This window comes from Staurois parvus, unplaced genomic scaffold (assembly GCF_062004578.1).
Source record: "Staurois parvus isolate SC_StPar_1 unplaced genomic scaffold, SC_StPar_1.0 ptg000030l, whole genome shotgun sequence".
Classification (NCBI taxonomy): domain Eukaryota; kingdom Metazoa; phylum Chordata; class Amphibia; order Anura; family Ranidae; genus Staurois; species Staurois parvus.
Genome location: NW_028317826.1, coordinates 1,749,594 through 1,773,420, shown reverse-complemented (window position 1 = coordinate 1,773,420; position 23,827 = coordinate 1,749,594).

Here is a 23,827-nt window from a genome sequence, read left to right as displayed (position 1 = left end):
CCAGGTCAGCAGCAGGAGGTCAGATCTAATAAGGGGCATCCAGGGAGAGAGGTCAGGCAAGCAAGGGTCTGGGCAGGAGAAATCAGCAAGGTCAAAGGCAATCCGGGTCAATAACTTACTAGGCACAGGTACAGGAACACAGGAAGCAGGTAAGACCAGAAGGCAACGAAATGACAGCTCAGGGACCTTTAAATATCCCGCCCTGCGCTGCCATTGGTGCCCAGCGGGCGGCCGCGGCTTCTACTGCGCATGCGCGAACTCGAACGCCGCGGCCGGCCCGGACCTAGTGCCCGTGCGCTGGGTGGAGCAGTGCGCCTGCGCCGAGCCCATCGCGGCGGGGATCGAGGAGATCCCTGACATTGCCCCCCCCCTACGGGCAACCTCCGGATGCCCACCCGATCTCTCCACCACGGGTGATCACGAAGAAACCCCCGGACAAGCCTAGGTGCATGGACATTATGGGCTGGCTCCCACGAATTGTCCTCAGGGCCGTAGCCCTTCCACTTGATGAGAAATTGGGTCTGGCCCCCCCTTCGTCGGCACTTCAGGATTGCCTCCACCTCGAATTCTTCTTCCTCTTCCACCGTTACGGCCTCCGGGGGCCTGGATTCCCGTTCTGGGAAGGCATCAGGGACTACTGGTTTCAACAGGGACACGTGGAAGACAGGGTGGATCTTGAGTGTCTCAGGGAGAACAAGTTCATAGGCCACCTCATTGACCATCCGTTTGATGCAAAAAGGGCCTATAAATTTAGGTCCCAACTTCTTTGACGGGCAGAGCAACCTCAAGTTCGACGTAGCCAGCCAAACCTTCTCTCCGGGCTGCAACACCAGATCCCCTCTTCGCTTCCTATTAAAAGCCCTCTTGTAGTCCTCTTGGGCTTGACGGATGGCTTCCTGTAGTTTCCTATTGTTGGAGGTGAAGAAGGTCAGTGCATCCTGTGTCGCTGGAATCGGGCATTCCGGGACCAAGTCCGGGAGGAAGACAGGATGAAACCCATAGTTGGCGAAGAACGGGGACTGTCCAGTTGCTGAATGGCAAGCGTTGTTGTACGCGAATTCCGCCAAAGGGAGGAGTGGCACCCAGTCGTCCTGAGAGAATGATGTGTAGCATCGAAGGTATTGCTCCAGGGTCTGATTGGTCCTTTCGGTCTGGCCATTGGTCTGAGGGTGAAAAGCCGAGGAAAGGGACAGCTTGATATCCAGGGCTTTGCACAATGCCCTCCAAAACCGCGAGGTAAACTGCACCCCACGGTCCGAGACGATGTCTTCGGGAACCCCATGCAGTCTAACGATCTCTCGGATGAAGACTTGCGCCGTCTCGGCTGCTGATGGGGTTTTCCGTAAAGGGATGAAATGGGCCATCTTGGACAAGCGGTCCACGACCACGAGAATTGCTGTGTGGTTCAGTGAAGGTGGAAGCTCGACTATGAAGTCCATGGAGATTTTCTGCCAGGGTCGTTCAGGGATGGGCAATGGACGTAGCAGGCCCCACACCTTATTCCTTGAAGGCTTGTTCCGCTGGCAGATGGCACAGGAGCCCACGTAGTTCTTACAATCCTTGGCCATGTCCGGCCACCAGAAGGAACGTCGGAGAAGTTCCAGGGTCTTGACCGGCCCAAAATGTCCTGCCAGTGGATGGTCATGGCAATGTCCCAAGACTAAGGTTCGGGCATCCTCTGGCACCACAATCCGGTCCTCCCTCCATAGGAGTCCCTCCTTGTTCTGGAGGGGGGCCCCATCGGAGGTGGACATTGCTGTGGACGCTCTCAGGATCTCGGAGTGAAGGTTTGTCTGAAGGGCCAAGAAATTTCCTGCAGGAAGAATAGTGTCGGGTACTGGAATCTCCTTGGTGTCCTCGTACATGCGTGACAACGCGTCAGGCTTCGTATTTTTCGAGCCGGGCCTGTATGTGATGTGGAACTGGAACCTCGAGAAAAACAATGCCCATCTTGCTTGTCGTGGGCGTAGACGTTTGGCCGTCCTCAGATATTCCAGGTTCTTGTGGTCCATGAATATTAGGATGGGGTGGGAGGCACCTTCCAGCAGGTACCTCCATTCTTCTAAAGCGGTTTTGATAGCCAGTAGCTCGCGATCCCCAATGTCGTAGTTCCTCTCCGCAGGGGTAAGTTTCCGTGAAAAGAATGCTACTGGGTGGAGTAATTCCTTGGCGCCCTTCCGCTGGGAAAGGATGGAGCCAACCGCGTTTTCAGATTCATCTACTTCTAAGATGTAGGGCAGGGAGGCGTCGGGATGGCCCAGAATGGGTGCCGAGGTAAATAACCTTTTTAATGCTTCAAAAGCTTCCTGTGCCTCGGGCGTCCATCTGAATCGCGTCCCAAGCTTGGTTAACTGAGTGATGGGGGAGACCAGACCCGAGAAGTTCTTGATGAACTTCCGGTAAAAATTTGCGAACCCAATAAAACGTTGGACACTTTTCCTGTCCGTGGGTTCAGGCCAATCTAGGATCGCTGAGACCTTCTGAGGGTCCATTGCGACCCCCGTGGTGGAGATGATCAGACCCAGAAATGTAACGCTAGCCTGTTCAAAGCAGCATTTCTCTGCTTTAGCGTACAACCCGTGCTGCCGCAACCACCCCAACACCTTTGATACATGTACCCTGTGCTCCCCCAGGGAGGATGAAAAAATTAAAATGTCGTCTAAGTAGACGATGACAAAGATGTCCAGGAAGACCCTAAAGATGTCGTTCACAAAGTGTTGGAAGGTGGCTGGCGCATTGCACAACCCGAAAGGCATGACCAGGTACTCAAAATGGCCGAAACGGGTGCGGAAGGCCGTCTTCCACTCATCCCCCTCCCTTATGCGAACCAAATTGTAGGCTCCCCTTAAGTCCAACTTGGTAAACACTACTGCAGTTTTTAGGCTCTGGAATAATTCAGGTACCAGTGGTAATGGGTAACGATTTTTAACGGTGACCCTATTCAGCTCCCGATAGTCAATGCATGGCCTCAAAGTCTTGTCCTTCTTTTCTACAAAGAAGATCCCTGCACCTGCTGGGGAAGTGGAGGGACGGATAAATCCCTTTCGGAGGCTATCCTCAATATAGTCCTTCAGGGCCCCTAATTCTAGCTCAGAAAGGGGAAAAATTCGCCCGAACGGAATTTCCGAACCGGGCAACAGATCAATAGGACAGTCATATGGGCGGTGGGGGGGTAGAGCATCTGCTCTCCGTTCACTGAACACATCAAGAAACTCATGGTAGGCTGCAGGGATCACTTGTTTTAGGCTGTCATCCCCTTCAGAGCACAGGAGGACCTGGGGGACCTCCGGGCCCGAAGTTCGACACAGTTCCCGACAATATGGGGAAGGGAACGAGACAACCCCAGTCTCCCAGTCAATTTGGGGGTTATGGGCCCGCAACCAAGGGAGCCCCAGAATGACTGGGAAAAGGGGTGATGCAATAGCATCCAGGCGGAGGAGTTCCCGGTGCTGACCGGCAATGGAAGTCACAATGGAAGGGGTTTCCTGGTTAACCACCCCTGACTTTATCCGGGAACCATCAGCCAAAAAGATGTGAAACCCCTTCTACTTTGGGCGGAGGGGAATACCCTGCTGGTGAGCAAAATTGATATCCACAAAACAGCTGCATGCCCCCGAATCAACTATGGCCGTCACCTCCACGGTCCTTTCTGAAAGCTGAAGGGAGAGGGGAACAACTAAGTACTGGGACGGGTTCATATTGCCAACAGATAAAGAAGATGAGGTGAACTTACTCAGTTTCTGCGGGCAGGAACGCACCATGTGACCAGCTTCGCCGCAGTACAGGCACAGATTCTGGGAGCGTCTGCGCTGGCGTTCCTCAGGCGATAGTTTAGGCCGAGCCAGGCCTAGCTGCATGGGTTCGGGAGCATCTTCAAACGGCAGGTTCTGGGTGCTTGGCCTAGTATGTTGACTGGATCCCTGAAATGACCCCCAGGGATTTCCGCGACCCTGACCAGACCTCTCCAATTTGCGCTCCCGTAGTCTACGGTCAATTTTGATAGTGAGTGCAATCAGGTCCTCTAATGTCTCGGGCACCTCCACCCGGGCGAGCTCGTCTTTCAGAGCCTCTGATAGGCCCATACGAAACTGGTGCAAGAGTGCGAACTCGTTCCAACGAGTGTCACCCATCCAGCGCCTAAAGTCAGAGGCGTATTCCTCAGCCGCCCGCCGACCTTGTCGGAGTGCGTATAATGTGGCCTCGGCCGAGGCTGCCCGTTGTGGGTCATCATATAAGATGGCCATAGCGTTAAAGAAGCTGTCGACCGTAACCAGGTGAGGGTCATTGTTTCCCCTTAGTCGGTGGGCCCAGTCTTGGGGTTCACCCTGCAACAGGGAGACAACAAACCCCACTTTCACTGATTCCGTCAAAAAGGTCCGTGGCTGCAGTTCAAAATAGAGCAGACAGGAGTCACGGAATGACCGAAAGCGTGTGTGATCCCCATGGAAGCGCTCGGGTAAGGGTACTCGGGGTTCCGCCATAGGGAGTGATGTGGGAGGCCCAGGAGCCGGCTCATGGACTGCTGCGACCGGTGGTGCAGGAGTCGGGTCCTGTGAAACAGGAACAGAGATGGTGCAGGCCTGAAACCGATTCTCGATCTGCAGACATCTGTCCTGTAATGTGTTTACAGCTTGCGTCAGGGTAGCCAGGTGCCTGCAAACCTCGTCCAACGGGGAGAGTCCTCCTCGAGGCTCAGTCATGGCCTTCTGGTACTGTGAGGGACCGCCGAGCGGCACCACTAGCACTCCACTGGTCAGGCGTGCCCAGAGCGTGGAGTCTAAGCCCCAGGGCACTTGTTCACCTGGGCCCCTGATGGTGGGGATGGACTTGTAGTACCCCGAGACCAGGTCGCCTCTGCTGAGCACACCTGTCAGTGGTAGTGGTGTTCGCCAGGGGCTCCAACCAGGGAGAGCCAGATGTGAGGAGGTCGGGTGACCCCGATGGGATGGATGGATGGATGGCTGAGCAAGTGCGTAGTCAGACAGGCCGAGTCGGTATTGTAGAGGACGGTAAGGTACAAGGGAGCAGGCAGAGAATCGTCGGGTCACACGCCAGGTCAGCAGCAGGAGGTCAGATCTAATAAGGGGCATCCAGGGAGAGAGGTCAGGCAAGCAAGGGTCTGGGCAGGAGAAATCAGCAAGGTCAAAGGCAATCCGGGTCAATAACTTACTAGGCACAGGTACAGGAACACAGGAAGCAGGTAAGACCAGAAGGCAACAAAATGACAGCTCAGGGACCTTTAAATATCCCGCCCTGCGCTGCCATTGGTGCCCAGCGGGCGGCCGCGGCTTCTACTGCGCATGCGCGAACTCGAACGCCGCGGCCGGCCCGGACCTAGTGCCCGTGCGCTGGGTGGAGCAGTGCGCCTGCGCCGAGCCCATCGCGGCGGGGATCGAGGAGATCCCTGACACAGAGGGTGTAGGTGCATCTGAACCTGCTCCAATCTATAAATTGCAGAACTGTGAGTGTTTCCCCTATGTAGCACCCTTCTGCTGGGCTGTTTGTACAATTGGGCTGTTTCTTCAATACAAATCTTATGTGCAACCAGACCCAGTGTATTTACTGCTGCTGCACCACACTGCACCGACCCAAAAAACAGCAGGAGGAAAGAGGTTCTCATTCCTCTATATAGATCTTTAGTTATCACTAGAGGGATCACCAGCAGGAGGAAGGAAGTCCTGATTCCCCTAAATAATGTAGATATTTAGTAATCACTAGAGGGATCATCAGCAGGAGGAAGGAGGTCCTGATTCCAATAAATAATGTAGATGTTTAGTAATCACTAGAGGGATCATCAGCAGGAGGAAGGAGGTCCTGATTCCCCTAAATAATGTAGATGTTTAGTAATCACTAGAGGGATCATCAGCAGGAGGAAGGAGGTCCTGATTCCCCTAAATAATGTAGATGTTTAGTAATCACTAGAGGGATCATCAGCAGGAGGAAAGAGGTTCTCATTCCTCTATATAAATCTTTAGTTATCACTAGAGGGATCATCAGCAGGAGGAAGGAGGTCCTGATTCCCCTAAATAATGTAGATATTTAGTAATCACTAGAGGGATCATCAGCAGGAAGAAAGAGGTTCTCATTCCTCTATATAAATCTTTAGTTATCACTAGAGGGATCACCAGCAGGGGGAAGGAGGTCCTGATTCCCCTAAATAATGTAGATATTTAGTAATCACTAGAGGGATCATCAGCAGGAAGAAAGAGGATCTCATTCCTCTATATAAATCTTTAGTTATCACTAGAAGGATCACCAGCAGGAGGAAGAAGGTCCTGATTCCCCTATATCACAGGTGTCAAACTGGCGGCCCTCCAGCTGTTGCCAAACTACAAGTCCCATGAGGCGTTGTAAGATTAACAGTTACAAGCATGACTCCCAAAGGCAGAGGCATTATGGTACTTGTAGTTTTGCAACAGCTGGAGGGCCACCAGTTTGACATCCCTGCCCTATATCGATCTTTCTATCACTAGAGGAATCACCAGCAGGAGGGAGGAGGTCCCGATTCCCCTAAATACTGTAGATCTTTAGTAATCACTAGAGGGATCATCAGCAGGAGAAAGGAGGTCCAGATTCCCCTAAATACTGTAGCTCTTTAGAAATCACTAGAGGGGTCACCAGCAGGAGGAAGGAGGTCATGACTCCTCTATATAGATCTTTATATTACTAGAGGGGTCACCAGCAGGAGGAAGGAGGTCCTGATACCCCTACATAGATTTTTAGTTATAACTAGAGGGGTCACTAGCAGGAAAAAGGAGGTCCCGATTCCCCTGTGTCAGGGGTGTTAAACTCAAATTTATCATGGGCTGCATCAGCATTATGATTGCCCTCAAAGTGCCAGTTGTATCTGTGGTTGCATCGAATAATTAAATACCAAAATGTCAATATTCAAAATTGCATGTGCCTGTGAAATGGAGTAAAAATACGGCACTAAAAATTTTGATAGGTGATACGTTAAATCCTTTGCAAGGTATCGTTTTAGCATTAAACATAAATTTGACAGTTGTGCAAGTGTTGGTGTGACTTCCTGAATGCAGGCAGTGTATTTCCAGGACTGCCAAACTGCATAGCTGTCAGTTTGGGATCAGTGGCTGTGCCTATACAGCCGCTGCATCCCTATTGACATGAATGGGACTGAGTGAAAAGGGATGCATGGATCACCTGTGCATCCCCATATAGGCAAACACTTTCCTCATATGGGTGTATGCTTAAATACACCCATGTGGTCAAGGCCATAGGGGTTTATCAGAAAGATGATCCTGTCACCGATTACCATTCACCAGGGACAGAATCAAAGCAATTCAACTGTATCTCAATCACTAGCATTTGAGTAGTGAAGAAGAAACATAGCCCTTATTCGACAAATGAAGCAGAAAGTCCATTGGTAATATAAATATTTACCTATACTGTCACCGATTGTGCCACTGGTAACAGAATCACTCTACTGACAAAAGTACTAGGAAAGCTGTCATCAAACTATAGAGTGCAGTACAACATACACAGACCTATCCAGTACTTAGAAAATACTCAGTATTTCCAAGTAGGGAGGAGCACAGGATTCACCCCGAGAGGTGCTTAGTGATTGGCCCAATCTGGTCACATGGTGGCAGGAAGAGTCCTCAGCACTGTGTAAGCTCTGCCTACACAGGGCTGTTTTCTTCTTTCCTGATAGCTAAACAGAACGGAGGGCATGTGCTGCTGAACAAAGCAAACCTGTAGGACAAAGCAAACCTGTTGCTTTGTCCTACATGGGTCAAGCACAGGTTCACTTACATTTCAGTTTGGACAGTAGTGTACCTTTAAACAACTCAGCTAATTTACAGTGGTTAGAATTTGATCAGATCCAGATTTAGAAATTTTCTTAGGATTAGAGAATCAAAGGGAAAAATGGGTATGTGGCTCACTTAACATAAATGCTCCTTCCAGTTGGCCAAATACTTTATAATGTTCTATGGATGCTGTAAATATTACGCTGGCAAATCTTATTTTTGATGTCATAATTGTTCTCATATAATCGCGATTTCCGGGCAATGATCTCTTTTTTTCCCTTTTTATTTTGACATTTAACCTAAGACAAACTGCAACATTTTTGGCATTAATAAGACAGGACATTGAGATACTGCGGGCTTGGAAACATTATTTAAAAATAGATTTAATGCCCTGAAAAAAAATAATTTAGCGCGATTTGGAAGGCTCCAGATATTACAGCGAAATTGTCTGATGGAATTCTCCTCTCTGCAGCGTTTTAATGACCACATCGACACTGATTCAACCCAAAGGACATTAGGTCATTCTTTTGGGCAATTGAAACTATTAGATACCTTAGACTACCACAGAGCAGATGATAAATTATGCACCGAGTATTTAAAAAAAAAATGTATATATAAAATACATAGGGTTATTTATGCAAGGTTTGTTTTAGTATTTAGCGTAAAGCGATTTGGAAGCTAGCCTAGAGAATGATAAGTTAAACTTTCTCTGTCTGAAGTCTTATGAATTTTCCATCCTTGCACATTCGAGGAGAATGGGCACAATAAATTCAGTATAAAATATACAAAATATAAGTCAATGAAAGAAAGAAAAAAAGCCTGCTGTGAGTACATTACAGCACTTACAGAAACTGTAGACAAGCCGGTTCTCCCACTAGTAGGGATCCTGCCAATAATAACAAATATAGGAATTTTTTTTGGATGTCTAGCAGACCATTAGAGCTTGAAAGCTTCTGGTGATAAAACAATGCTTTTCTATTTTTTTTTTTACCAAATTAACTGAGTAATTAGTATTTTTATTTTTTCTTTATCTTTGTTAAATTAGAACAATGCCAAACTACTTAAAAAAAACCCCAGTCAACGTAAAAATGAATTTAAATGACATTTAAATTTACATATTTTCAAGCTGTGTTCTAGTAATGAGCAGATTGATTTGCCAGTTCCAGCATTCAATCAGTTTGATTCATAGGGAGCAAATGTTTACCATGGATCACTGTTGGGAATCCTGCTTTTAAAATGATATTAAATGCTTATTTTATTTTAGAAATATGTACTGCTGACACAAAGACTTACTGTGTATACTTTTAAAGTTTTCATTTCTCCTGATAAAACTTGTGGTTGTAAATGCTAAAGGTTTTTTTTAATTCATGCATTCAGTGTCCAGCTCTCCATAATACTTACCTGAGCTTGATCTCGATCAGCAATGTGCATGTGAGCAGTTGCTCTCCCAGGTATCTGCTTCCTCATTGGCTGTGATGCAGCAGTGTAAGCCATTGGCATAGCTGCTGTCAATCAAAGTCAGTGAGTAGGAAGTGGGGAGCAGGGTCGAACCACACTCTGTGTGCATTATGGACATAACAGCTTACTCTGTGGGCACTCAGCAGTGGGGGAGGGGCTAGGAATGCTAAATGGGGACCTGAAAAGTGGAGGATCTGGACTCTGCTCTCTGCAAAACCAGTCATGTTTGTTATTAAAAAAAAAAAAAAGCTGAACCTTTGGTATCACTTTAAGTGTTGGCCCTGCCTGCCAATATTAGGACTCATGCACATAGGAGTCTAAAACACTGCATTAAGATGTATACAGCTTATAGTTTTGTATGTGTCTAAATATATCACTGTAGGAATCAATGGCCATATACACAACTTCATCTAAAACGAAGAGATGTGAGACACATTTAGTGATTTACAAAAAAGCAGAACACCACTGCATATGGGCCCATACATATCTGTAGATTTTAGGCATGTGTGCATATAAATGCACAGAAACACATGTAAATGCATGTACACAAAAGTAAATTGTACCCTTATTATGCCTAGTACACGCAAATAGAAAATCGGATGGCAAAAATAGCTTTCAGAGGGATCATACGATAATCTGATAAATAGTAGACAGCTTTCAACAGCTGATCGCAACAGTTCATGCCACAATATCCGAAGGTACAAGTACAAAAATGTTTCTAGTACACTAACAGAGAAAGATTTTTGTTTAATCTGTAAAGTATTCATCCAGAAAAAAACGAGAGACCAAGACCACTCATACTCGAAAAGGAAAGAATACCTTACAATACAATACATTACATTACGTCCAAAGTTGTATTCTGTCTTACGAGAATTTTTTCAATTTTAGTAACCTATTCGATTTCGAGACTATGACTATGACTAAGACTATGACTAAGACTGAGACTATCATGCAAAAATACAAACAAAAAAACAGATGACCATTCGTCCCATATTCTTGTGTGTAGAGCAGCGTTTTTCAACCACTGTGCCGCGGCACACTAGTGTGCCGTGAGATATTGTCTGGTGTGCCGTGGGAAAAATTGCAATTTGATCCGTAACATGTGGCCTCGGCTCACAAATAGACCAATCATTAGAACAGCAATGGGCAAACTACGGCCCGCGGGCCGTATACGGCCCGGCGGACCTTTTAATCTGGCCCGCGGAGCGCGATACTGTCAGGATGATCTGTCCCCCTTGACGTATCTGCGCATGTGCCGGAGATCGACGATCGGCTGCTAATGCCTGAAACTGGCACATGCGCAGATACGTCGAGGGGGACAGATCCTCATAGGAGACAAATTTTCATGCTACACCGGAACGGCAAGAGGAACGCGCGGAGCAAAGGTAAGTGAATTGACACAGGGGGGGCTTGGGGACTTAATATGGGGGATGAATTAATATGGGGGATGAATTAATATGGGGGATGAATTACTATGGGGGATGAATTACTATGGGGGATGAATTACTATATGGGGGATGAATTACTATGGGGGGGATGAATTACTATGGGGGATGAATTACTACAGTTGTGACCAAAATTATTCAACCCCCAATGCTGTAAAGGGGTTTAGGGACTATAGTGTACATTTGGAATTGTATTCAGAATCAAATCCTACAAGGACGTTGTAACTACCCAAATGCAACTAAAATGACATCAATTGTTTATGTAATACAGTAGTAAATGGTTCTTATGTGGTTTCTTCATTGCCACAATTATTCAACCCCTTAAAGACTACCACTCTGAAGAACAGAGGTTCATACAGGTGCTTTCCATCAGGTATTGAAAACACCTGTGGATGTCACCGAGCAGCAATCAAGCATAATAAGCACCAATTAGGCAGCTTTAAAATGACTGTGATACTCAGCTCCTTCTAGACATTTACTGGTGTGGTTACAAACATGGTGAAGGCAAGAGAATGGTCCAGGAAGACAAGAGAAGAGGTGATTTCTCTTCACAGGAAGGGCAATGGCTATAAGAAGATTGCAAAGATGTTAAACATACCAAGAGACACCTTAGGAAGCATCATTCGCAAATTCAAGGCAAAGGGCACTGTTGAAACGCTACCTGGTCGTGGCAGAAAGAAGATGCTGACTTCGACTGCTGTGCGCTACCTGAAGCGTAGAGTGGAGAGAAGTCCCCGTGTGACTGCTGAGGAACTGAGAAAAGATTTGTCAGATGTGGGTACAGAAGTTTCAGCCCAGACAATAAGACGCACACTGCGTAATGAAGGCCTCCGTGCCAGAACTCCCAGGCGTACCCCCTTGCTGTCTCCAAAGAATAAGAAGAGTCGACTGCAGTATGCCAAAAGCCATGTGGACAAACCACAAAAGTTGTGGGATAGTGTTCTGTGGACTGATGAAACAAAATTAGAACTGTTTGGGCCCATGGATCAACGCTATGTTTGGAGGAGGAAGAACAAGGCCTATGATGAAAAGAACACCTTGCCTACTGTGAAGCATGGTGGAGGGTCAATCATGCTTTGGGGCTGTTTTGCTTCTGCAGGTACAGGGAAGCTTCAGCGTGTGCAAGGTACCATGAATTCTCTTCAGTACCAGGAGATATTGGATGGAAACGTGATGCAGTCCGTCACACACCTGAGGCTTGGGAGACGTTGGACCTTTCAACAGGACAATGATCCCAAGCATACCTCCAAGTCCACTAGAGCATGGTTGCAGAGGAAAGGCTGGAACATTTTGGAGTGGCCATCGCAGTCACCAGACTTAAATCCGATTGAGAACCTCTGGTGGGACTTAAAGAAAGCAGTTGCAGTGCGCAAGCCTAAGAATGTGACTGAACTGGAGGCCTTTGCCCATGAAGAATGGGCGAAGATACCCGTAGATCGCTGCAAGACACTTGTGTCAAGCTATGCTTCACGTTTAAAAGCTGTTATAACTGTAAAAGGATGCTGTACTAAGTACTAAGATTGAATGTCACTTGGGGGTTGAATAAAACTGATAATGCTGTGAGCACAGAAAAGACATTTGTGGTTATTTCATTATAACTGTTATGTTATATTTGTCTGACCTACAAGTGCCTCTTTAATGTAAATGTAAGCAAGATGACTGAATGATCAAAAGCAATGTCAAACTGGCCAAAACACTCAATTTCAGTGGGGGTTGAATAATTTTGGTCACAACTGTATATGGGGGATTAATTACTATGGGGGATGAATTACTATATGGGGGATTAATTACTATAGGGGGGATGAATTACTATACTATATACTATAGGTAAATTTTTTTAACATTTTCTAATGGTGGTGTGCCTCGTGATTTTTTTCATGAAAAAAGTGTGCCTTTGCACAAAAAAGGTTGAAAAACACTGGTGTAGAGGACATTAGAGCTGTACATGAGCACTTTTAAAAAATTTTTTTATTTATTTCAGCAAAGATTTACAATAACAATGCCTGAAAGCCCAGCAGGTGCGGGCTATCCAGATCCAACTGGTGTGCTTACAACAATTTCCCCATGACCAAAAGGAAAATAAACAAGGAAAAACTATACAATAAAAAAAATGTGTTGAATCGTGTTGAACCCAATGAAATCATAGTACCAATATCTGACATCAGGTCCCCCTAAAGAGCAGACTACAATTAAGAAATAAATGATCAACCATCATCTCCCCATCCCCTAACCCGCTATCACGTACCTGGTGATGGAGGCCAATGGAGAGAGGGCTTTCCTTGTGGCTAAGTTCCGAACTCCCCTGAGAGTGGGACAGCAGAAGTCTGGCCCAAAGTTGCACAGGTTGCCTGTAGGAGTGCTGGTTGGTTGGTGGTCCACTCAGAAGCACAGCTGGTGCACAGAGATAGGTCTGCAGACAGGAGGCGCCTGTTCGTGGTATGAAAGGCCTTCCGGGATTTAGATGTTTACTGGGTAGTCGGTTCAAGCCAAGGTTAGGTACCAGGTGGGAATCAGAGCAGACATAGTCAGATGGGATAGCCGAGGTCATATACAGAGGAGTCAGAGAGAGAGTATCCGTAAGCCTAGCCAAGGTCAGTTCAGGGGTTAAGCAGAGTAGACAGGTCCAAGAGCAAGCTGAGTCGGTAATAGGAAATCACAGGTCAGAATCACAGGAAACAGGAACAGGGCACGGGGTGCTAGAGATCATCCAGCAACTTGAGGAAGTGATGAGACTCATTATAAAGGCCACCTGGCACCAAACCGAGGCTAATGTGTACTCCTGCAGCCATGCAGAGTACTGGCAGAAATGCCAGATCTTCCAGAACTTCTGCCGTGGACAGGACCCTGACACCCACTCCCAGAGATATGCAGAAGTTAAGCAGTTGTGGCATCCTCTAACCACCTGGTCCGGAGTTTGTCAAACTTTCGGAGGCAGCCCCTAATTGCATAGGTGGTCTTGTAGAGTAGTATTTGGGTATTCACTATTTGTTTACAATAACCAATTGTGGAAGTTAAGGGCTTTTTTCACTGAAGCGTAAGTGCCTTTCTGGAATAAAAGAGAAGTAATCCAATTAGTGTCCTATCAGCATTAGTATTCGGGAGACCTTCAACAAAGCCCAGCAGACAGATTGTCAGAGAAGGGTTGAAGGGGATCTGAGCAAATGAATGAAAGACTGGGCATGTCCAAAAGATGTGAAATAAGCCCCTCCGACCCTGTCACAGCACCAGCATGTTGGAGAGATAGTGGCATTATGTCGATGCACCCTGTGGGGTGTAAAGTAGGCCCTGCAAGTTATCTTGACTTGTATAAGCCAATCTCTGAGTGAAACTAGTTGCTTAAAATGGCAATCCCTCATATCTATATAGTCATCATCTATATCCAGAATATCCAATAGCTACTTTTGCCTGAGAGTAGTCAAATCAGGCAGCACCACCAAGACGACGTGAGCATAAAGCGTCAAAGCTTGTTTTGCAAGAGAGTCTGAGCGGAGAAAAGCCTCCAGATCACAACACGTTAACTGTATTGATCAGTGGGAAAATTGGCTGCCAAAGCCCAATTGAGTAATATTGTCCAAATGAGTAATATGGTGGGACGTTAAATGTTGATTATAAAGAAATAAAGGACATCATTTCCCCATTGTCCACTATATGGTTGATGGACCTGATATTATATTTGGCCCACATTTGTGGGTTTGGCAGGGCATAACAATGGTGTAAAAGAGGATTATTCCAGAGGAGTGGTGTATGATGGGACAGAACTGATGGATCACAAGTTTCTAACCTAAGCCCTAGGTTCCAGGCCTTAATTGTTGTCAGCATGGAAAGAGTGAGGAGATAGGGGGCCTTAAGTCCACAGAAAAGTAAACATTGTAAGGCTTCCAACGAACCCAAAATGGCCACCTTCAGCATCATGCAAGAGTTGGTTACTTCTGACTGAAGCTACCAATGAGCTGTCACCACTTGCATTGCCAGAAAATATTTATGGAAATCTGGCAGAGCCAGCAACACATGGAGAGATGGCCGCATTAAAGTAGCTATTTTTTAAAGCGGTGCCTGGGGCCCCAAGGAAAGGAGTAAACAGTTTATTTAATTGAACAAAAAGGATTTAGGGATCCATTAGGGGAAGTAATGAAAGAGGTAAGCAAATTTGGGGATTAGTTTAACCTCCCTGGCGGTATGATTATTTCAGATTTTTGGTGCTGAAAGCGGTACCATTTTTTTGCATGGAAATATGTATTTTTTTTATTGTAGGCTGTAATTTTTAGGAAAAACTCACTGAAATCTGTCCGAACAAGAGTCTAGTAAACATCCCGGGTATGATAAAATTTGAAACACAAAATCATAAATTATAATTTAATAAATAATCATAAAAATAATATAAAAATAATAAAAAATTTAATTCAATAATATAATCAAACCAAAAACACTGAAATGTGAAATAGAGCGCCAAGTTCGCACATTGCTGAGCTCAGTCGCAAAATCGTTTTCAGTTTCTGATGACGAATTTCCCCCACGAATCATTATCACTCAATTCTGTAAGTGGTTCTGATTTACTATCGCTGTTCTCTAGCTGATCTAAACCGCTTTTGACCTAAAGGGACACTTTTTGGACGCCATGGACATTTCTCAGTTTCCAGGCAGAAAGAACAGACAAAATGCAGGCAGGGCGCAGGACAAAGCACTAGGGACAATATGTATGTGAAATAGGTTGAAACAGCAATGTTTTACTGTGTAAAATGAAAAAAAAAAAAAATGACATTTTTTAAAATTTTTAAATTTCCCGCCGCCGGCGGCGGCGGCGCCCGTACGTCCCGACGTCACAGGGACAGGACACAGAAGCCGGATGCCGGCATCGGCCGGAGGAGATGGCCGGGGACGCTGCAGGGGACACATCGTGGGAGCGCAGGGTAAGGTAAGTGAAGAACACATGCCGGAGCAGCGCCGCATGGTATTCCCGAGTGTAGCTCGGGGTTACCGCCTTTGGTACTGAAATGTTACCCCGAGCTACACTCGGGAATACCGCCAAGGAGGTTAAATTTAATTAATTGATATGCTCAGGGATTTTTTTCTTAGAGAAAAGGTGCAGGAACCTACCCCCCTCCCCTAGCTCACACCTGTCTCTGCCCTTACCTGCTCCCTAGAACCGCCCCCCAGAACCGCCCCTAGGACCTCCCCTTAATTCCACCCCTAACACCTCCTAGCACTTCCCCCTTTAGAGAACAGGGAACCTAGTATAATTTGGGGGGCTATACAAGTAGTTTGTATGAAATTTGTTGATAAAAAGCAATGTAGTAAATACATTGAACTTAGAAATATTTAGTGCTTACCAAACTAAGTTCAGCTGCACTTCCAGATGATTTCAACAGGCCCTCATATCCAGCAAAGAGACAAGCCCATATCCAATAAGAGACATCCCCATGTACAGCAAAGAGACAGGCCCATATCCAGCAAAGAGATATCCCCATATCCTTCAAGAAACATCCCATATCCAGCAAGAGTCATCCCATATCCAGCAAAGAGACATCTCCAAATCCTGCAAAGAGACATCCCCATATCCTGCAAAGAGACATCTTATATTTTGTATAAGACATCCCACATCCAGCAAAGAAACAGCCCCATATCCTGCAAGAGACATTCCATATTCAGCAAAGAGGCATCCCATATCCAGCAAAGAGACATCCCATATCCAGCAAAGACACAGCTCCATATCCAGCAAAAAGACATCCCATATCTAGAAAAGACACATCCCATATCCAGCAAAGGTACTGCCCCATATCCAGCAAAGAGACAGCCCCATATCTGGTGCCAAAAAGGAGCATGTCATTTGGTCTGTAGGGAGAGGCGGAGTGATATTACACTACCTTCCACTCTGTAAAACCTCCAGCCGGCACTACACAAGCTTATGTGGCCGCCAGCTTACTCTGTGGCTGTACTAAAAAAGTTATAGAAAAAAAGGTTCTTCTCCCTTGCTGTCTTTGGTGGTGGTCCGGAACAGCATTCCGGCACGTTTCACCAGAAAAAAAGCCCTGGATACGCCCCGCAGAGACAATAGCAGATTGCTCACACCTTCAGCCTAGCCTTAACCTCATGCATAACCAGCAGTAAATACAGAGAGACATAATCAGAGGCTTTGAAAATTTGTCAACCCACTGTAGCAGAGTGTGTACCAAGGCACCATCATCAATAGGAGACAATACTGACTGAAGCCAGTTGAATCGAAGGCCAGTGACAACAAAGTAGGTGTTGAGGATTTGAAGAGCTCCTTGTAGAGAGGGACCCACATTGTGTAAAACAATAACATGTCAGCAGCAAACAGGTTCCAGGCAGCTTCTCCACCCACAGACCTTAATATCCATAGACTATTCACAAACAAACATACTGTGCATGTATGTTTGTAAAGAGTCTATGGATTTTAATGTCTGGATCTGCGGGGCATAAAGCCAGTCTGATCTGAATCAATAAGGGAACTTGTAACCTTACTGAGCCTTGAATTTAGTAGGTTGTTAGGATTTTTAGATCACAATTCAAAAGGGCAATAGACCTATAATAGGCACACAGTGTAGGGTCCTTTTTGCTTTTATAAATCAATGTGATATGTGCTTCCTGCATAGAGGGGGGGGGGGGGGGGGAGAATTTGCTTCCTAGCACTGAGAGTACAAAGATGCTAACCGTGGAGCTATAATGTCTCTATGGGCTTTATAAAAGTCTATGGGAAAGCTGTCAGGGCCAGGAGCCTTCCCAGAAGGGAAAGATATTATAACAGAACACACCTCCTATGTTGTGATGGGGTGCACTAGGTTCTCCCTTTCCCTATCCAACAACCAGCCAACAATGGCTCTATAAGTAAGTCCATAAGATGTGAAATTTCAGAATGAGTTGGTAAAGAAGTATAAAGATGACTATAATACTTGAGAAACTCTTCCACAATCTCCTCAGTAAAGGAGACCATGGTACCCTCTAAAGTGTGGATTTCAGAAATAGGTGTAATAGGTATGTCATTTTGGGCAAGCATGGCTAAGAACCTCCTTGCTCAAAGAATAACTGTCTATTGTTTTTTAAGTCAAACCTAGTAACCTCTGGCACATACAGTTGCAGATCTCACTTTGCTGTCATTAGGTGGTCAAAGTCCTCTGAAGTATTGGAACATGCGGAAGATTTTTCCTCTACCTCCCACTGTAAAGCTGAAATCTAAGATTTTGTTTTCATACGACTGGCTGCAAAGAAAGAGACATATTGTCCTCTGATATAGGCCTTAACCATTTGCCCTCCAGAGGATTTACCCACCTTCATAACCAGGCTAATTTTTGCAATACGGTACTGTGTTATTTTAACTAAAAATTGCGTGGTCATGCAACACTCCTTTTTTTCCCACAAATGGAGCTTTCTTTTTGTGGTATTTGATCACCTGTGTGCTCTTTATTTTTTGCGATATAAACAAAAAAAGACTGACCATTTTGAAAAAAACCCCCAATATTTTTGACTTTTTTGCTATAAAACATATCCAGTAAAAAATGTTTAAAAAAATCTTTGCTAAGAAAATCCCAAAATGTGTTAATTAATTGGTTTACCTGAAAGTTATAGTGTCTACAAATGGCGGTATATATACTGGAATTTTTATTTATTTTTTATACTAGTAATGGTGGCGATCAGTGACTTATAGTGGGACTGTGGGTCTGCGGCGGGCATTGGGTGGTAACTGGGTAACCACTGGGTGGTAACTGACTAACTGCCACTGACATCCCAATGACACTAATACAGTGATCAGTGCTAATAAAAAGCACTGCAACTGTACTAATGACACTGGGCAGGAAGGGGTTAACATCTGGGGTGATCAAAGGGTTAACTGTGTGCTTTTTTATATAAAGTGCTGTGTGTGTTTTACTAAGGAGACATGCTGCAGTGTATTTCTCTGCTGTACAGAGAAATACACTGCAGCATATGCTTGCTGGCAAGAGAGAGACCTGTGTTGTTTACACACAGGTCTCTCCCCTGTCAGTCTTACTCGGGTGCTGGCGGGGAATCTCCAGCCGGTACCCAGTGATTGGCATTCGTAGCCACCAATGGTGGCGCATGTGCCCCCTACCTGGAAATACAAATCATATATATATAAGTTATTTTGCGCAGCCCTGCCACCCTGTAGCATTACTTCTACTATAGGGTGGTGGGCAAGCGGTTAAAAGCATCTCACACAAGATCCAGTGTGCGCGGATCCCTGATTTGTCTGCCAGTAGGTCTGAATGGCATCAGGTACTTCTGCTGCAGCCTTGAGGTTGTGAGATCCACTGTGGCCCCAGCCACCATAAAGATTCATTACGCGTCTCCCAAGATCTAATAGCCAATGCCAGCGGAGTGTGATCAAAAAGGCCATTAGGTAGATACTAAGCTGTTTGAACATCTGTCAACAAAGAGGTGCTCGCAAATGCGAGGTTTATGTGGGATGCTGTTTTATGAGATGTGGAAAAACAGCAATAAGCTCTAACACAGGGATGTTTCCACTGCCATATCTCAGTCAGTTCTGTGCCCAGACTCCATAATCTCTTGAAGACCTTGGAGGCAAGGGGCTATCCAGTTCTAGGAATAAAGTCTCCCATAGCTAAATGTTTGGCAGGGCAATATGAGGAAATCTTTTCCAATATACTGTAGCATACAGTACTGCATCAGCAAATGGGGGTGGCACATAAACAGATACTCCCATATATTTATGACTCCACATATGAAGAACCACTATAACATATTTAACTAAACATGAACAGCATCCACTGCACAAGGGAGCGATTTACAGATCAGCACAGAACCACCTCTATCAAAATTAGAATATGTGGCGTGAAATGCCTTCTGCACCCAAGGTTTCTTGAGTGCCAGGAATTTGCTGCCCAAGAAGTGTATCTCTTACAGTAATACTATCTGTGAGGCATGAGCTCTTGTCCATAATGGACATGGTATTGACACAGCCCCAGATGATCCACATTGGCGCAGAACTGATATGAGCCAGAAATATTTAGACTGAATAAAGGTGAATAAAGCACCTGGACTGGATGGCATACACCCACAGGTCCTTAAGGAATTGAGCTCTGTCATTTCAAAGCCATTGTTTCTAATTTTTAGGGACTCTTTAATGACTGGCATAGTACCACTGGACTGGCGTAAGGCCAATGTGGTGCCAATATTTAAAAAGAGAACAAAATCTTTACCAAGTAATTACAGACCTGTTAGTTTAACTTCCATAGTTGGGAAGATACTGGAGAGTTTAACAAAAGGCCACATAGATGAGTTCTTGCTGGAAAAAAATATTTTAAGCAACAGACAGCATGGATTCATGAAAGACAAAAGTTGTCAAAGAAATCTGATCTCTTTTTTATGAGGAGGTGAGCAAAACCTTGGACAGAGGGGTGGCGGTGGACGTGGTATACTTGGATTTAGCAAAAGCGTTTGACACAGTTCCCCACACACGGCTAATGTGTAGGGTAAAGTCTGGGATTAAAAGTACTATTTCAGTCTTTGTAGATGACACCAAGCTGTGCAGTGGAATAACGTCCTTACAGGATATCTCCAACTTACAAGCCGACCTCAATGCAGTTTAATTGGGCAACTATGTGGCAAATGAGGTTTAATGTTGATAAATGTAAGGTTATGCACTTGGGGGTTAAGAATATGCATGCATCATACATACTGGGGGGGGGGTACAACTGGGGGAATCAATGGTGGAGAAGGATCTGGGAGTTCTGGTAGATCACAAGCTTAATAATGACATGCAATGCCAAGCTGCCATTTCTAAAGTGAGCAAAATCCTCTCTTGTATTAAAAGATGTATAGACTCCAGAGAGAGAGATATCATATTACCCCGGTACAAATCATTAGTAAGACCTCATTTGGAATATGCAGTTCAATTTTGGGCACAAATTCACAAAAAGAACATTGGGAAACTGGAGAAAGTGCAGAGAAGGGCAACCAAACTGATAAGAGGCATGGAGGAGCTCAGCTATGAGGAAAGATTACAGGAACTGAATTTATTCTCTCCTTGAGAAGAGGAGATTAAGGGGGATATGATCAACATGTATAAATACATCAGTGGTTCATATAGTGAACTTGGTGTAGAGTTATTCACCCTGAGGTCATCACAGAGGACAAGGGGGCACTCTTTTTGTCTGGAAGAAAAAATATTTAATCTCCAAATACGGAAAGGTTTTTTCACAGTAAGAGCTGTGAAAATGTGGAATAGACTCCCTCAAGAGTTGGTTCTGGCCAGCTCAGTGGATTGCTTTAAAAAATGCCTGGATTATTTCCTAGATATACAGAATATAACTGGATACTAACATTTATAGGTAAAGTTAATTCAGAGAATATCCGATTGCCTCTCGGGGGATCAGGATGGATTTTTTTCCCCTGCAGGAGCAAATTGGATCATGCTTTGCTGTTTTTTTTGCCTTCCTCTGGATCAACTGTGAGTATAGGATTATAACTTTTTTTATGGCTGAACTAGATGTACTTTTGTCTTTTTTAAGCCAGACTATCTATGTAACTATGTAATTGCCAGTGGCAAAGCTTTTTGTGTTAGTAAAGTGTTTGTACCAGCAAGAGTCAGTGCCAGAAAGCGACCTCAACAGCAAGTGTCGGTGCAAGCAAGTGATTGTGCCAGCAAGTGTTGGTGCAAGCAAGTGACCATGACACCCCAAGTGGCTCTTAATACAAAGTTCTCCCTCACCAGATTACACTGACTTCTTATATGAAAAAAGCAGGTCGCAGTGGAAACTCCACTCCTCCTCAACCTCCTCACAAGAGAGATGCACTCCTCATATCCAGCTCCATAAAAAGGGTGCCGGAAGTTTGAGCTCTTAAAATTTAGGGGTCTAACTATGAGGTCTCGTGGTGTTGTGGAGAGGAGAAGCAGAATAGTTCCTGTTATCCTGTTTGTTGGGGGTTGAGGAGGATTGTTGGGGGTTGAGGAGGATTGGAGTTTCCTTTGTTAAGAAATGTTATGTAACCTGCTTATTTCATGTCAGAGGCCATGGTCATCTGGAGGTGAGCACTTTGTATTAAGAGTGATTTGGGGTGTCATGGATTGTAGACTGAACACGGCGATAAGAAGAATGGAGGTGCACTATATGGACATTTTGTTCTTGTCACTGCACTTAGGGTTTCGTGCTAATTTAGCACCATCTTTTTGATTTTCATATTGTTGTAATAGGTGCCTGTTGGGGGCACACACGGGGCAGCTGGCATATTACGCGGTAGTTTGTTGTTAAAAGAATTTTGTGTGTAATAGCACATTTATCTCACATTCCGTTTCAGATAGTGCAGGGGCACTTTGGTGATATCATATGCCAATAAGTGATGTGCCAGCAAGTTTTGGTGCCAGCAAGTGACCATGACTATCTTTCTATGATCATCTTGAGTTGGACCTAGCCAAGTGTCAAAGAGATCAAACTCCATCCATCCATCTTACAGAGAAATCACATAAATGTCTGCTATCACACCACTACCTAACCACGCCTCAAAACAGATAATTTTTTCCTACATCACTTCCCCTTAAAGCACTTCCCACTAGAAAAACAAAACTTTCATTGGTGTTTGACAAGCTTATTTGATGCTCTTTTAGCACTTACAAAAATACATCATAAATGCTATGGGCATGTTAAAAAGCATTGCTTCATTCTTCATAATCAACATGTGTAAACAAACCCTTACTCTTGAGTTTTTTGTGGTTCATAACCATGTCTTTTGTATTCACAACTCTCCAGTATGATCAAGGGGTCTTATTTTCCACATCCCCACACGGGTAAAAAGATCGACTTCAAAGGGTACTTCTCTTTTCAGAGTGTGTTTATAGTCTATAAACTAAAATGCCGACATATTATGTGTTAGAAACTAAGCAGAAAATTAAGAACAGACCGGCTAAACAAAAATATTCCATTCAAGTTCCTCAGTTGGAGTTACCTTTGGTAAGGCATTTTGTAAAACATTCAGTACTCCAACTGGGGTTTATGGTTATTGATCACATAGAGGGGCAGTAGGGCGTTTCAATCAAAATGGAGAAAAGTGAGATGGATTGCAAATATGGCCATTATTCAGCTAAAAAGACTAAATGTTTACATGAAGTTTGGAGGTCTTTAGCTATTGACTCTGCAGACAGCTGGCAACGTCTGCGCACTGTGCGCTTCAGCATGCCCTGACCCCGCTCTGTCATTTTACGTGGCCTATCACTTCATGGCTGAGTTGCTGCTGTTCCCACTTTGTAAGGGATTTCCGGCAAGACGAATCGTGACCGGAAATGCGCATGCGCATAAGCATTCTCAGAGAAGAATTAACGGTTGTGCGCATGTGCACACGCACGGCGAAGATTGGCGCCAGACGGCCTATTTAAAGAGTGTCTCTGCCCATGTTGAGTGCTGACTGGTCTTCAGCTCCCCCGTGTCCTGCTTGTTCCTGTGTGATTCCTTTGTTGCTGACCTGACTTGTTCCTCAACTGACTCTGATTGCTCTCCTGATTGATACTGGTTCCTGACTTCAGCACTGCTCCTGACCTTGGCTTTATTCCGATTCTGTACCGTGCTGCCCGACTGTTGATGACCCTGGCTATTCCCATGACACTGCTCCTGTCTCTTACCCTCACTACCTGCCTTGCTCTGGTGCACAACTGGCAATCTATAAGACCTGCTCTGCTTGTTACTACTGTGCCTGAATCAGAAGATCATCGGTCTTACAGAGTCATCATCTGCAAGAGCTGCAAACAACAACTACTGGCGCTCTTTTTCCCCTGGTTCCTAGACTCCCTCTGTTCCAACTCCAGTGGGGTCAGTGCTAGTAACACAAGTGAGGCCGACTTCGTCATTTCAGTCTCCCATCAGGTACATGACACACTTGCTTCCACTTTGTTATAATCCCACTTACAGTTGACCGTAGAATATTTACTAGCAGGGAAATTTCACGGATGGACTTATTGCACAGGTGGAAACCTATCACGCTTGCATTTACTGAGCTTCTGAGAGCAACCCATTTTTTATAAAAATGTTTGTAGAAGCAGTCTGCATGCCTAGATGCTTGATTTTATACACCTGTTACCATGGAGGTGATTGGAACACCTGAATCCAATGATTTGGAGGGGTGTCTCAATACTTTTGACAATGTGGTGTAGTTCTTAGGCTACGTTCACACTAG